Here is a 16,886-nt window from a genome sequence, read left to right on the forward strand (position 1 = left end):
ACACATTTTCACCTTTAATGTCCTGGAAGTCCTGATAGAAGCAGAAGCAGAAGCTCAGAGTTCATGGAGGAGTTTAGTGGTTAAACTCTTCTCATCTGGATCAACTTTAACTTCTCTCTGCTTTCTTCTTCAGCTCAGACAAACATCACAGCTGAACGTGGACAGGATGTCATTCTTCCATGTAAAGTTCACAACAACAACAAAACCATCACAGCTGTAGAGTGGAGAAGACCTGAACTAGATCCAGATTATGTTCTCCTATACCGGGACAGATGCTTAGATCCAGACAACCAGCATCCATATTATCAGAACCAGGTGGATCTGCAGGACAAAGAGATGAAGGACAGAGATGTTTCTCTGATTCTGAAGAATCTGAAGATGGAGGACACTGGGATATATATGTCATGTTTCTCAAAAAGGAAAGACTGAACTTGAACTTGTTGAACCAGGTGAGTTTGTGTTGAGAGTTCAGTTTGTGTCTCTGATGAAGCTGCTTGGTCTCATTTCAGATGTTTGTGGTTTATAAAGATGTTGCTGATGAGACTTTGGAGAAAAAAAAAAAAAAATATATATTCTTCTTTTCCTTTCAGCTTTTCCCTTCAGGGGTCGCCACAGCGAATCAATATATATATATATATACACAAGTCCCATGTATATATGTATGTATATATATATATGTATATATATATATATATATATATATATATATATATATGTATACATACATACATACATACTGGACGTCGTGGGCTGCACAGTGCGTAGTGGATAGGTACCTGAAGGCATCACACTGTCAGTGAATGCTTCACGCTGTCAGTGAATGCTTCACGCTGTCAGATATATATATTATCTATAGATAGATAGATAGATAGATAGATAGATAGATATGACGTCGTGGGCTGCACAGTGGCGTAGTGGATAGGTACCTGAAGGCATCACAACGGAGCAAATGAGGCGAGGTGGTGACCACATCACACACGATGGAGTTCCACCTGCATGTTAACGTCGACTCCCCGGAAAGGTTACCGTCCAGCAGCTCACGGTCAGTGCTGCCAACTTAGCGACTTTCTCACTAAATCTAGCGACTTTCCAAAGCATCCTAGCGACTTTTTTTGTCAAAAGCGACTAACGACAAATCTAGCGACTTTTTATGCCTTTTTGGAGACTGACAGGAAAACTCGGATCATTCTGCAGTTACTGTTTTCGACAAGCAGCAGGTGCTGCTGTGAGCTTCTCCCCCTCCCAGAGCACAGGCTGTCAGTCCAGTAACCCGCAGCAGACCCAGTGTCTGATTAGAGGACACATCACTCCGTGGCCAGACGGCAGATGAATCGCGCATGTGCAAATTCACTACAGATTCCATCCAGACTTACGGAGCGGGATATAAATGAAAATGTTTCTTCACTGGTCATACTAAAATAAACCACAGTATTTAGCCTCTAGTAGAAAAACATATTTTGGGTGTTTTATACTCACTTTTTGGTCTTTCCACAACGTTATTAACCTTGCCAGCAAGTTGATTTCTCGCGATATTTGTGAGTTCACAAATCTCTCAAGAAAGCATCTTGCTCCGCTCCCGCATTCACTGTTTGTACAGAGCCAAGTTGGCACGGGCCAATCACGCAGCAGTATTCGTGTGTGGGGCGGGATATCCGGGTGTGAAGACGACACCAAGCGCCAGTAGATCAAAACAAACACGGCAACGGAGGACAACGATCGTGTAGATGCTGCTATTAAGTCAGTTTTAGCCGAATCTCGTATCGCTTCTTTGAAGGAAGAACAACGAGAGGCGCTTTGCACATTTCTGGATGGTAAAGATGTTTGTGCTTTTTTACCTACGGGTTTTGGTAAGAGTTTAATCTACCAATTGGCTCCGCTCGTTGTGAAGATCCCACGATTGGCTAAAAACAAACCTGTCAGAGGTGGGACATACTGTTGCACTGTCCAATCCGTGCCTCTTTCCTCCGAACGGATTTACATGGAGCGGTCCCAGATTGATATTGTGGAGTACTATTAAGTACTACACAATTATTAATCTGGCTATTGCCAGGTTACAACGTTATTCCTCTCTCCTACAACGTTGATTACAATTACATGCAAACTGGGAAATATGCAAAGTAGGCGATGACGTCATTTAGCGACTTCTAGGACAGCCAACAGCTACTTTCCTTGATCTTTGTAGTGTGCGTGTGGGTGTGTGTTTGTAGATATGATAGTTTGAACTAGGTCGGGTAAAGGAAAGTCTGTAAGTCTACTGTCTGGTCCACACTCCGGAACAGAAGGTGGCGGTAATGCACCAAGAAGCTGGATGCCAACCGCCGTAAAACAAGAAGAAGAAGAAGAAGAAGCTACTTTCCTTACTGAGGAGTTGACAAGACAGGCAACACTGCTCACGGTGAGTCTCCGGGAGTCTCTCCGTCCCTCCAGCTCGGTCTGTCCACTAAGAAGTCTGCTGACCGACGGGACCCGCTGCGGCGGTTTCAGCTTCAGAACAGCTCTGAGGGAAACATGGGAGACGGTGGGGACGCCTCGGAGCCGGAGACGGAGGGGAGGCCGCTCATGAGTCACCGAGAATGTGGAGCAGAGACCGAGGTTGGAGACAGAGACCGGTGTCGGGATTCACGGGTGCGGAACTCTCTTCTGCAGGATTCTCGGGTGCGGGATTTTTCATCTCTATAAGAGTTCGGGAACGGACGTCATACCACGGTGGATTATGGGATGCCCCTGCCATGTTTGTGGCTTGGAATTGTAGACAGCCGAACAGCGTCGTCCGTGGAATCTATCGTTTACGTCCAAAAAATGGACCGAAAGAGAGGCAAATGCCCTATTATCTACAGGGAAAAACTGAACAACGAAGCCAAGCAAAGATACATGGAAAAAAATTGGATTAATTCGTGGGATAGATCCATACGAGCACCAAAGCTGGTCCAGTGACTACTTTAACCCGTTAAGCTTCAGTGTAAGCTTTGAGATCTGCGTAAGCATTTCCTTCCGGTATAAACCACTTTCAGATGTGATTACCACAGCGGGTAATATAAACGCATTTGTCCGAAAAACAACAAATATCCATCCATCCGTTCTCCCGTGCTCCCCTGATGCCTTTTCCAAGTGGGAAAACTGAAATATTTCAGTCCGTTGGAAAATTTTCTCACCGACCAGTGGTGAGACTTACTGTCGCAACCCACCACACAACATGTGCGCCCCATTGTTGCTGATGGCCAGAAACTTTGCGTGCTAAAAACATGTACAAATGTGCAGGTTTTAAGGAAGCCGCCAGTAAACCCGCCACAAATCCCAAGATGCTTTGCGACGTGATGTCACATTCCCGTTCTCACCTGGACAGGTAACATTGTTGGACCGAGTTCACTACGATGGAAATCCTACTGCTCACGGCTCTCCTGGTGCTTTCTACTGGTGGTGAGGTTTTCTTATTTTTATTTATTTCAAATATTTTTTTCTTTTTTAAAAGTTATCTTTATTATTTTACATTTTCTTATTTTGAAAAAACGTCGGTTTTTGTCAGCCGGCAGCTAACTTTCAGCTTTCTTTCCTTTTTATTGTCCTCATCAAAAGTAATGTTTTAGAATCAACGCTTATTTAAATTTATTTCAGCATTTTCTCCGCTAACAGTTAGCATTAGCGTGCTAACCGGCTACATGGCTAACGGGCTAGCATTAGCGTGCTAACCGGCTACGTGGCTAACGGGCTAGCATTAGCGTGCTAACCGGCTACGTGGCTAACGGGCTAGCATTAGCGAGCTCACGGCTACGTGGCTGACGGCTAGCATTAAACACAGTCCGCGAGCCAAAACTCCGGTACTCCCGGTTTCTGTGTTTGCCACCGAATTAATGAGCTTTCACGGGGCTGTTGATCCATGTTGTTGATTATACATGTTGGTATCGTGTTCTAAACTCAAAGCGAATTTATTTTCTCTCAAATATTGGTTGCTAACGAGCTAACTTTACCGGCAACAGTGCTAGCTAGCTAACGTTAAAGCCGACAGGTACTGTTAGCCCGCTGACTGTTAGCTATAACTCCTGTACTCCCGGTTCCGTGTTAGTTACCGAATTAATGACATTTCATAGGGCTGTTATCCATGTTTTGAATGACCATATGTTATAGACTCAAGACGAAATTATTTGTGTCCAAATAAATGTTAAAAACGATGATTTATCCGGTGTTGGAGTTGATCTGGTGGCAGGTTAACCGGTGATTCTCCTGTTAGTTGAACTATGCAGAAGTACAGCTATAAATGGAGTGCTGATAAAATATGTGTAAAGCTTAATTTTCCTTCAGGGTTTAATAAAATATGAAATCTACAAAACATCAAACATGTAAAAGCTAAACAGAAGTAAGACAGTGATGAGAGCACAGAAGAGGATTTAAAGCTGCTGTCCGGAGTATGAATCGCAGCGTCTCCCAAAACACTGTTGGTCCCTCCCTCTGATTTCGCCCCTTTATTTGTGCACGTGCGCAGTACATGAGAGGAGTGCCCGGAGTGCTGCAGCATCTTGTCCGTTTTGCTGTTTTCCACTCTTCTACATTTAGTACATTTAGTAAATAATAAAGGAATTACGTTAGAATGCTGTATTGAGTCTAACTTGTCCTGATACCAAAATAACATGAATCTGCTAGGACGAACGAGTAAAGTTTCAATATGTGATTACACTCGTGTATCCCTCTCGATGACGTTGTTTATCAAACTTAGTGCATTTACGCGTGTATATGTGTTACATTGTTTATTTATTTCTATGTAGAGTTCAGAATTGCATGACTCCTTTGACGAAGAGTATGTCCCAGACGCCCCAACATCTTCCTCCAGAGGTCGGGCATCTAAACGAAGCCGTCAGGCGGGCTATGGAGGCCGTGGTCGGGGAGCGACACGAGCACCCCGAGCCAAAAAACGTCCTGCAGTCTCTTGGCCTGACAAGCCGTGGGATTGGTAACTTTTCTGGAAGTTGCTGATCCCTGATGCTCTCTCCTCCACAAGCAAAAAAAATGTGCGCGCGGTTTGTTAAAAAATGATACATAAATTGAAAACAAACGGAAACTCCGGACAGCAGCTTTAACATCACATCACTACTTTACACCATTCAGCAAACTCAGCCTTTTGTCTGCTTTGATCTAAACAACCTTCATTATAAATGATCGTAACATATTTAGACAGAACCTTTGCACTGTATGGAAAATCACAGCACCGTGTTTATATTTCAGATGGTTTTTTAAAATCATTTATGGGACATGAGGATCCTGAACTGGAATCAACTTCCTGGTCGTTTTTTTGGAGAAAAAACAGCAACGATGAACTTTCTAAAGTCATATATTCTAGTCAAACTCTTCATTTCTGTAGCTCATTTCAGTCCTGGAGTTAAAAGGTGATTCAGAAGAAAGAGCAGCAGCAGAACCTTTAGGTCCTGATGGTGTTTCAACCACTTTAATGTTTCTGTTTTCATCCTTCAGGAGTTCAGACCAGACCAGTCCACCTGAACATCTCTGTCCACCCCGGCCAGGATGTCACTCTGACGGGTCCAGACTGCAGCGCCAACGCATCAGTAACAGTGATAAAAGCTGGTAATGGCAGCTATATCTACCATTACATAGACGGACATGTCATAGTTCAAGACCACCAAGACCCATCGTTTGTGGGCCGAGTGAAGAGGACAGAGGATGATATCGTCTCTGTGACTCTGCTGAATGTGACCAGAGAAGATGCTGGAGAAATCAAGTTGTCCTGTAGAAACAGTGATCAAACCAAGTTTGACTACAGATACGACCTGAAGGTTACTGATGGAGGTGAGAACGTTTCCATGACAACATGACAAACTGTGTTTACTGTCTGTAGAAGCAGAGTTCAGACAAGGAGAGCTCGTGATTGGCTGAATGTGACACAAGTCTGTTTTCTACTCTCCAGGTGCTGCAGGAGCCATCGTTGGAGGAGTCGTTGCTGTTTTACTGATTGTCATGATGATAATTCTTTATTTGCGTTGCAGCACATTCAGATGTAGAATCCCCTGTAGACTCAGTGATCAGCAGAACTCAGAGCTTCCTGGAACTTACAGAGAAGTGAAACAACAGCAGGTCTGAAGAAGAGCCCAGCCTGCTGAAAGAAGCCAGCAGGAGGTGGAGCCTACACTCACCTTCCAGCTGTACCAGGTGAAGTACACTCTGAAGCGGATCAACCCCATAAAGCAGCAGGACCGGATGGAGTGAAGGCCGTCTGAGGACCTGTGCTGACCGGCTGGCTGGGGTGTTCATGGAGATCTTCAACCTCTCCCTACAACAAGCTGCTGTCCCCACCTACCTCAAATCCACCACCATCGTCCCCAAAAAGTCTGCCATCACAACCCTCAATGACTACCACCCAGTCTCCCTCACCCCGGTCATTATGAAGAGCTTTGAAAGGATCGCACACATCAGGAGAAGCATCCCTACAGATCTGGACAGACATCAGTTTGCGTACCGGACCAACAGATCTACAAAGGATGCTGTCTGAGTGGCACTTCATCCAGCCCTAACCCACCTGGAGCAGCCGGATACCTACGTCAGGATGCTCTTTGTGGATTTCAGCAGTGCCTCCAACACTGTGATCCCCCATAAACTGGTCCATAAACTCACCAACCTTGGACTCTCCACCACACTCAGAACCTGATGCTACCACTGGGACTTTTTTATGTGCCTGTATAAAAGCTGAACTCTTTCTGTTATTGTCAGTCTCTTGTGCACTCTGAGCTCTGTTCAGGTTGATTCTCTGTGTGATTAAAACATTCGCTTTGACCAGAGAGACGACTCTGAGTGTTCTTTGGAGAAAACAGGATTCCACTGAAGAATTTTCTTCATTTCTACAGGAGCTGGTGTGAAATTAATTCAGCTCTCACTGCTGTTTGAGTCACTGTGGACAGATCTTAACTTAATTTTAACATATTGAGTCCTTTTGAACAAGTTTTTGTGATATTTCTGTCATTGTGAAGTGTTTTTTACATCATTTTTTAAATCTATTTCCAGTCATTGTGAACTCTTTAGTAATTCTGGACCTTTTTCCAGTGATTAGACGCTGCTTGGACATTTCCAGCTGCACTGATTAAACCTGTTTTGGACATCAGGAGGTTTTTCCATCTTTTTCTGAGCTAATATTCAGGAAACAGTGAGTCCTGTGCTGAACCAGAGACACCTCTGTTCTCCTCTTTTGTAATAATCTTTCATCATTGTGGGAGGTTTTCAGGCAGCTGTGTCAGTTTGAGTCCAGCTGGACAGTTTCTGGTTGTTTCACATGCTTTTTGAGTGGCTGTTTCTAAACTACTGTCTGTCATTAAAGTGTTTTTATCAAATAAACCTTCTCATGTGGGGTTTCTAGACTGTAGCTTCTGAAACTCAGGACTTTATTTTGCAGCGGAAAAAGAAATCACAGTGAAGAAAAAGACTCAAAGCTACTATTAAATTACACTAATCACACAGAAAAAACAAATCCAGTGCTGTGATTGGATGTGAGTCCTGTAGCTTCTATTTTTCATGTTTCAAACACTTAAATGTTCCAGATCTATTGATATTTACTGATTATTGGACAGAGGTAAAACACAAACATGATGATTTATTGACAACCTGTTGATCAGTAATTGTCCCCCTGGACCTAATCAGTGGTTTGACAGCAGCAGGTAAATGTTAAACGGTCCTCTCTTCTCTGTGGAGTAGTTTGAATTTAGTCTCATTAGATGGTTTTAAATCATCGACTGAACTTTAAGATCTTGAACCAGCATCTCATTTAGCTTCAAGTCCAGACTTTGACTCCAGAACCTTCATTTAGTTCTTCTGGAGCCACTCAGAGGTGGACCTGTTGGTGTTCTTTGGGTCTTTGTCTTGTTGAATGAACCATTAGTGTTAAAGCTAATAATAATGGGTTCTGTAGCGCAGTGATGCCTTCACTGACAGTGTCCAGATGTTTCGTCTCCAGATGTTTCGTCCAGATCAGACCTGGCTGTGTGAACTAAAGATACCAGATAAAGACGAGCTCACTGAAAACGTCGGCATCACTACTTAATAAAGTCTAAATCCGTGTAAATATCACCTACAGACAGTAAAAAGAAATGTGCTGGTGAAATAAAAAAACGCGTATTATTATGAACGGTGGTCTTCTTCATCTAGTGTCTTTGTTTCACACACAGCCAGGTTTGATCGTGATGAAACATCTGGAGACAGAAAGTATCACCAGTTAACCTGGAACTCCTGTTGGAGTTTAACTGGTGATACTCCAGCTGCTTGAATTATGCTGAGACTTCACTCTGATCAGAGTCTTGATGGCGTTTCCAAACAGTTTAATGTTTCTGTTCTGGTTTCCTCTTTCAGGAGTTCAGACCAGACCAGGCCCCCCCGGACAGGATGTCACTCTGACGGGTCCAGACTGCAGCGCCAACGCATCACTGAGACTAAAAAGAAGTGGCAGTGGTAAATATATCGACTATTGCAGAGATGGAAATGTCATACGTCCAGAAGATCAGGATCCATCGTTTGTGGGCCGAGTGGAGGGGATGAAGTGTCCGATGAAGGACGGTAACGTCTCTGTAACTCTGAAGAATCTGACCAGAGAAGATACTGGAGAACGAGTGGCTCTGTACAAACACTACCTTTTCCTTTAACTCCACAGTCTACCTGAAAGTTACTGACGGAGGTGAGAACGTTTCCATGACAACATGACAAACTGTGTTTACTGTCTGTAGAAGCAGAGTTCAGACAAGGAGAGCTCGTGATTGGCTGAATGTGACACAAGTCTGTTTTCTACTCTCCAGGTGCTGCAGGAGCCATCGTTGGAGGAATCGTTGCTGTTTTACTGATTGTCATGATGATAATTCTTTTTGTGTGGCAGCAGGTTTAGATGTAGGATCCTCTGTAAACTCAATGATCAGCAGAACTCAGAGCTTACAGAGAAGTTCAACAACAGCAGGTCTGAAGTCTCACAGATACACACGTGGACAAAATTGTTGGTACCCCTCAGTTAAAGAAGGAAAAACCCACAATTCTCACTGAAATCACTTGAAACTCACAAAAGTAACAATAAATAAAAATTTATTGAAAATTAAATAATCAAAATCAGCCATCACTTTTGAATTGTTGATTAACATAATTATTTTAAAAAACAAACTAATGAAATAGGGCTGGACAAAAATGATGGTACCCATAACTTAATATTTTGTTGCACAACCTTTTGAGGCAATCACTGCAATTAAACGATTTCTGTATTTGTCAATGAGCGTTCTGCAGCTGTCAACAGGTATTTTGGCCCACTCCTCATGAGCAAACAGCTCCAGTTGTCTCAGGTTTGATGGGTGTCTTCTCCAAATGGCATGTTTCAGCTCCTTCCACATATGTTCAATGGGATTCAGATCTGGGCTCATAGAAAGCCACTTTAGAATAGTCCAACGCTTTTCTCTCAGCCATTCTTGGGTGTTTTTGGCTGTGTGTTTTGGATCGTTGTCCTGTTGGAAGACCCATGACCTGCGACTGAGACCAAGCTTTCTGACACTAGGCAGCACATTTCTCTCCAGAATGCCTTGATAGTCTTCAGATTTCATCGTACCTTGCACACTTTCAAGACACCCTGTGCCAGATGCAGCAAAGCAGCCCCAAAACATTACTGAGCCTCCTCCATGTTTCACCGTAGGGACAGTGTTCTTTTCTTCGTATGCTTGGTTTTTGAGTCTATGAACATAGAGTTGATGTGCCTTACCAAAAAGCTCCAGTTTGGTCTCATCTCTCCAAAGGACATTCTCCCAGAAGCTTTGTGGCTTGTCAACATGCATTTTTGCAAATTCAAGTCTCGCTTTTTCATGAGTTTTTTTCAGCAGTGGTGTCCTCCTTGGTCGTCTCCCATGAAGTCCACTTTGGCTCAAACAACGACGAATGGTGCGATCTGACACTGATGTACCTTGGCCTTGGAGTTCACCTTTAATTTCTTTGGAGGTTGCTCTGGGCTCTTTGGATACAATTCCAACGATCCGTCTCTTCAATTTGTCATCAATTTTCCTCTTGCGGCCACGTCCAGGGAGGTTGGCTACTGTCCCGTGGGTCTTGAACTTCTGAATAATATGAGCCACTGTTGTCACAGGAACTTCAAGCTGTTTAGAGATGGTCTTATAGCCTTTACCTTTAAGATGTTTGTCTATCATTTTTTTTCGGATGTCCTGGGACAATTCTCTCCTTCGCTTTCTGTTGTCCATGTTCAGTGTGGTACACACCTTTTCACCAAACAGCAGGGTGACTACTTGTCTCCCTTTAAATAGGCAGACTGACTGATTATGAGTTTGGAAACACCTGTGATGTCAATTAAATGACACACCTGAGTTAATCATGTCACTCTGGTCAAATAGTTTTCAATCTTTTATAGAGGTACCATCATTTTTGTCCAGGCCTGTTTCATTAGTTTGTTTTTTAAAATAATTATGTTAATCAACAATTCAAAAGTAATGGCTGTTTTTGATTATTTAATTTTCAATCAATTTTTATTTATTGTTACTTTTGTGAGTTTCAAGTGATTTCAGTGAGAATTGTGGGTTTTTCCTTCTTTAACTGAGGGGTACCAACAATTTTGTCCACGTGTGTATCTGTGTGTAAATATTATGAATCGATCTGAACTATTTCTGAGACCTTGTGGGGATATTTTGAGTGATGTTGGAATAAACGAGTTTAATGTGACTTCCAGGGTTTGTCCATGTAGAATCTATAAAGTGTTTACAGTAAAATATCATTTCTACAGGAGCTGGTGTGAAATTATTTCAGCCTCACTGCTGTTTAAGTCACTGTGGACAGATTTTACTGACTTGAGTTAATTAAGTTAAAAAAAATATTGAGTCATTTTGGACAAACTTTAGTAATTTTTAACAACTTTTTTGTAATATTTCTGTCACTGAACTATTTTTTAACCTCATTTTAAAATAAATTTCCAGTCATTGTGAACTCTTTAGTAATTCTGGACCTTTTTCCAGTGATTAGAAGCTGTTTGGACATTTCCAGCTGCTTTGATTAAACCTGTTTTGGACATCAGGAGGTTTTTCCAGTGAAATGAAACTTTCTGGAGTATTAAAGTTTTTATCAAAAAGGATTCAGGCTCTCTGGTGGCCAAAAATAGGAAGAGCAGTTTGAATCTCCATCCTGAAATGAACTCCATGATGGTTTCCCTCTACAGCTTCTGTTCAACATCATGACACAGTCCTGTCTGATATCAGTTATCGTTGTGCTGCTGTGAACATGGACTTTATGGGTGAACAAATGATCTAATGTTTACTTGATTAATGAATAATATTGATGAAGGATTTAGTTCAGGCAACTGGACTTATTCTTGTGATCTTGAAGACGTTTCACCTCTCATCCGAGCAGCTTCTTCAGTTCTAAAAACTAGTTTGGAGAGTCCCAGGTGTTTAAGGTGAGTATTTAGTTTAACCTCTAGTGATTAAACTAAATACTGTGTGTATGTACACTAGCAGCATTTAGTTTGGACACACCTTCTCATGTAATGGTTCTTTATTTTCATGATTGTTTACATTGTAGATTCTCACTGAAGGCAGCAAAACTATGAATGAACACATGGAATTATGCACTAAATAAAGAAGTGTGAAGTCAAAACGTTTTATATTTTAGATTCTTCAAACGATTCTGCTTGAATTAAATATTGCCGACTACTCAAAATATGCCCAAAACTTGTAAAACAAGTTGGAATTAGTTCAAAATGACTCGAAAATTCTCAAAATGTGTTAAAACTGGTACACAATGACTCAAAGTATGTCCCAAAATTTGCTAAATCTTGTCGTAAATGACCCAAAGGAAGTCCCAAATATCCCTGAACAAGTTCCAAAAAACCTTCAAATTTGTTCAAAACGATTGAATTTGTCCAAACAAATTAAAAATTGCCAATAATGACTCAAAATATGTCCAAAATAACTTGCTAAACCAGTTGAAATGTATCCAAACTGCTTTAATTGTAGTAAATGACTTGAAAGTTTTCCATAATTAATTCAAACTTGTGTTTAGTGGCTTGAAATGCGTCCTAAATTACTAAAAATCATCCAAACTGATTTAAACTTTATCCATTATCAGCAAATATTTGTCCGCAGTGACTTGAAACCTGTTCAACACAACTCAAAACATGTTAAAATGGTCGAAAATGAGTTCAATCTGGTCCCAAACAACTCAAAAGAAGTCCCAGAAAACCCTAAACAAGTCCCAAGAAACTCAAAGTTGGTTCAAAATGATTCACTTTGAATTAAAAATGACCAATAAAGACTCAAAATACGTCTGTTCTGTTAGTTTCTTCAAAAAAGCCGCCCTTTGCTTTGATTCCTGCTTTGAACACTCTTGGCATTCTCTGGATTTTCTGGGACTTCTTTTGAGTTGTTTGGGACCAGATTGAACTCATTTTCGACCATTTTAACATGTTTAGAGTCGTGTTGAACAGGTTTCAAATCACTGTGGACAAATTTTTACTGATAATGGATAAAGTTTGGTTCAGTTTGGATGATCTTTGAGTAATTTTGGACACATTTCCAGTCACTGAACACAAGTTTGAATTCATTATCAAAAAATCCCAACTCATTTACTACAATTAAAGTAGTTTTGGACAAATTTCAACTGGTTTTACATGTTGTGTTGGACAGATTTTGAGTTGTTATTGGTGATTTTCAATTTGTTCGGACAAATTCAATCATTGTGAATAAATTTTGAATTTTTTGGGGACTTGTTCAGAGGACTTCTTTTGGGTCATTTATGACAAGATTTAACAAACACCGGACATATTTGAGTCACTTTGTACCAGTTTTGACAGTTTGGGTTATTTTGAGCAGTTTTGAAGAGGTTTTTAATCATTTTTAACTAATTTCAACATGTTTTTTGGGCAGACTTTCAGTAGTCTAATTCAAATTTATGCATTTGAAGAATGTAAAATCGAAAACATGTTTTGATTTATTTCACATTGTTTATTTCTATATAATTCCATATGTGTTCATTCACAGATTTGATGCATTCAGTGAGAATCTGCAAAGTAAACAGTCATGAAAATAAAGAACCATTAATGAGAAGGTGTGTCCAAACCTTTGACTGCTAGTGTCCATACATATATACTAAACTCCAGCAGAGGGCAGCGCTGACTCTCCGACCACCACTGGATCTTAAAGCTTCAAAAAGATGAATGAAAGCCACCAGAACAGACGTCAAAGGAGGAGGGACTGCTGAGACATCTGGAGTTTTAACGTTCTGATGGAAACATGTTGAATCTGTGACCTGTACATCTTCTAGTGTTGATGACTTTTGGTCTGAGCTGCTCATGAACTCATCGGTACAGATACTTTTTATGGCTTCGTTTCACACTTCCACCTCCGTGTTTCACTGTCAGGACTATGCATTCACTGTGGTAGTCCTGTTTTAGAGAAACTTCCTGGAAAGAACATCAAACAAAGTGAGGTCTTTGAAGCACCGTTGAGAGGTTTCAGATTACATTCTGATATGTTTAGATTTAATGATGTAATGGTGGCGTTACCATGGCGACAGGCAGAGAGAGTGTGGAGGAGATTGTAGTAATTACAGGGTTAATGAGGAGGGTCTGTCCTCTCAGCAGAAACCACACACACTTTTACACCAACAGAAAGCTAAATCACAGGTTTCAGCCTCCACATTCATGTTGTCTGTCCATAAACTCAGGAATTTGTCGAGCTCGCAGCAAAAGTACCAATCAGGTTTCCGGCTGCTCCGCCCATTTTGTGGTCCTCTGAAGCAGATGTTCCAAACACAAATCACCCGACAGATCCCATTTTTCTCCTTGTTCCTCGCAGGTGGAGCAGCAGAGGGTCGGATGTTGGGAGTTAGAAGTGGAGTTGTGAGGCAGAGCTGAATGACAGTGAGTCAGGACTTCTGTGTATGATGTGCAGATGCATGAATCGTGTAAGTTGTTTAGTAGTAATATGACAAGAAAAATTTAATTTCTGGCCCCTGTCAAACAAAGCACAAATCAAGCTCAGGTCTCAGAGGTTTCTCAGAGTTCAGTCTGTCATCCGAAATGTGATAAAAACATCATAGTTTAGCATTTCTTCTGAAATGTTTTTCACATTTGCCACAAAGGCAAAGTTTAGGATGTCATTCAAAATATGAAAAAAATGTCATAGTTTAGTACGTTGTCCAAAATATCATTAAAACATCATCGTTTAGTATGTCGTCCAACAAGACACAAAAAATGTCATACTTTAGTATGTCGACAAAAATGTGATAAAAAAGATATCGTTCAGTCTGTCGTCCAAAATTAGTTTAGTATGTTGTCCAAAAAATCACAAATGTCATAGTTTAGTAGGGATTAGCGAGTACACCACTATCTTTATCTGTATCTGTATACCATCCAAATTATCTGTATCCTAATCTGTACTAGGAGGGGGTACAAAAAAATCGCTAATATTCTATTTGTAAATAAAAAATATTCAATTCAATTCAGTTCAGCTTTATTCCAGACACTGGGTCCAAATACACACACCATAAGAACAAGGACACAACAAGACACAGAAAAAAATACAATCAAAAACAATAACCCGTTAAATATGACGAGAAATACAGGGCATATTGGACGCGCATCGCGAGGTGCATTTCCTTTAAAACGACCGATTCGTGGATTATATACCGACTTCAAGACATGTTTTGGACAAAATAGTTTACTGGCTTGTGTCGTCTGGATGTCCAAGGTTGGATTATGGCCGTTTTTTGTGGAATATTTTCATCTGTGTGTAATAATGAACCCGGAAATGTCAGTCGCGCTGTGTACGTTAAAGCCGTGTACAGAGAAAGGATGGATGGATATTCGTTGTTTGTCGGACAAATGTGTTTATATTATCTGATGTGGTAATCACATCTGAAAGTGGTTTATACCTGCGGATTCATGAGAATCTAAGTTTTCCATCAGCGTATAATGTTTATATATTCGCGTTTGCAGCCTTCGGACATTCTTTAAATTCCTATGCAAATTAGTAAGTGTACCGCCGGCGGTACACTGAAGTTTAACGGGTTAAAAATGCTCGAGTTTGCGCTGCAAACTCCCAGCGCAAACTATATACTCCCAGTCCCGCTTGACTTCTCGCTCAGCTTTTGCCTCCAGCATAAGCCCCGGCCACAAAAAACGTCACAATGTCTGTAAACAAATAAAGGGTCTATTGTCCCCATCAGACGCCATGGTCTCTGCAGCTTCACTCTTCAGCCCAATGACACGGTGAAGTATAACGCTGTGCGGACGCGTTCATATGATTGGCTGAACAGTACACCCACCCCCACGTGGGGTGAGTTTTTGTGATTGGCTGAAAGGAGGGAGACATCTGATTGGCTACAGAAACTTCCGTGTTGAAAAAAATGCATTTGTGGATCGAGCTGACGGCAGAGCAGTCTCAAAAAAGATTCACACACAAAAGCAGTTTGTGAATGTAGAAATACATTTGTGAACTTTCTTAATTTATTTGTGGATTGCAGTTTACATTTGTGAATTCTTCTGTGTGCATTTGTGAATTATGAGACTGTTCTAACTCCATAGTTAAGACATTAGTTGTTGCCCAATGAGGATTTCCCATCAGCACGAATACGAATAATGACGGACAATACTCGGGATATACTCAGATTCTCCAAAACCGCATTATCTGTAACGAGCACTCGTTTAAAACGAGTATTTGGCTCACCCACATAGTTTAGTATGTCGTCCAAAAACCTCACAAAAAAGTCATAGTTTAGTATGTTGTCAAAAATTCACAAAAAACATCATAGTTTAGTATGTCATCCAAAACAGTCACAAAAAATGTCATAGTTTAGCATGTCATCCAAAACATGAGAAAAACGTCATAGTTTAGTATGTCGTCCAAAACGTGACTAAAACGTCATAGTTTAGTATGTTGTCAAAAATTCACAAAAAACATCATAGTTTAGTATGTCATCCAACATGTGACAAAAATGTCATAGTTAGCATGTCATCCAAAACATGAGAAAAACGTCATAGTTTAGTATGTCGTCCAAAACAGTCACAAAAAATGTCATAGTTTAGCATGTCATCCAAAACATGAGAAAAACGTCATAGTTTTGTATGCCGTCCAAAACGTGAGAAAACGTCATAGTTTAGTATGTTGTCAAAAATTCACAAAAAACATCATAGTTTAGTATGTCATCCAACATGTGACAAAAATGTCATAGTATAGCATGTCATCCAAAACATGAGAAAAACGTCATAGTTTAGTATGTCGTCCAAAACGTGACTAAAAAGTCATAGTTTAGTATGTTGTCAAAAATTCACAAAAAACATCATAGTTTAGTATGTCATCCAACATGTGACAAAAATGTCATAGTTTAGCATGTCATCCAAAACATGAGAAAAACGTCATAGTTTAGTATGTCGTCAAAAATTCACAAAAAACATCATAGTTTAGTATGTCGTCCAAAACAGTCACAAAAAATGTCATAGTTTAGCATGTCATCCAAAACATGAGAAAAACGTCATAGTTTTGTATGCCGTCCAAAACGTGACTAAAACGTCATAGTTTAGTATGTTGTCAAAAATTCACAAAAAACATCATAGTTTAGTATGTCGTCCAAAATGTGACAAAAATGTCATAGTTTAGCATGTCATCCAAAACATGAGAAAAACGTCATAGTTTAGTATGTCGTCCAAAACGTGACTAAAAAGTCATAGTTTAGTATGTTGTCAAAAATTCACAAAAAACATCATAGTTTAGTATGTCATCCAACATGTGACAAAAATGTCATAGTTTAGCATGTCATCCAAAACATGAGAAAAACGTCATAGTTTAGTATGTCGTCAAAAATTCACAAAAAACATCATAGTTTAGTATGTCGTCCAAAATGTGACAAAAATGTCATAGTTTAGCATGTCATCCAAA

At 40.5% G+C, this 16,886-nt stretch overlaps 1 long non-coding RNA gene across 3 annotated transcripts; it reads left to right on the forward strand.

Moving 5' to 3' along the window:
• The first annotated feature begins 734 nt into the window (after window positions 1-734).
• Window positions 735-8,975, forward strand: LOC127532697 (uncharacterized). 3 transcript variants are annotated; one of them, XR_007940336.1, is made up of 4 exons: window positions 735-772; window positions 923-3,417; window positions 5,461-5,793; window positions 5,912-6,779. It is a non-coding gene; the product is annotated as an uncharacterized LOC127532697 (long non-coding RNA). The 3 variants fall into 3 exon arrangements; XR_007940335.1 differs by lacking the exon at window positions 5,912-6,779 and adding an exon at window positions 8,778-8,975 and having other exon boundaries at window positions 741-3,417; XR_007940334.1 differs by having other exon boundaries at window positions 741-3,417.
• Window positions 8,976-16,886: the final 7,911 nt, after the last annotated feature.

The sequence above is a fragment of the Acanthochromis polyacanthus genome, chromosome 24, assembly GCF_021347895.1.
Source record: "Acanthochromis polyacanthus isolate Apoly-LR-REF ecotype Palm Island chromosome 24, KAUST_Apoly_ChrSc, whole genome shotgun sequence".
Classification (NCBI taxonomy): Eukaryota; Metazoa; Chordata; class Actinopteri; family Pomacentridae; genus Acanthochromis; species Acanthochromis polyacanthus.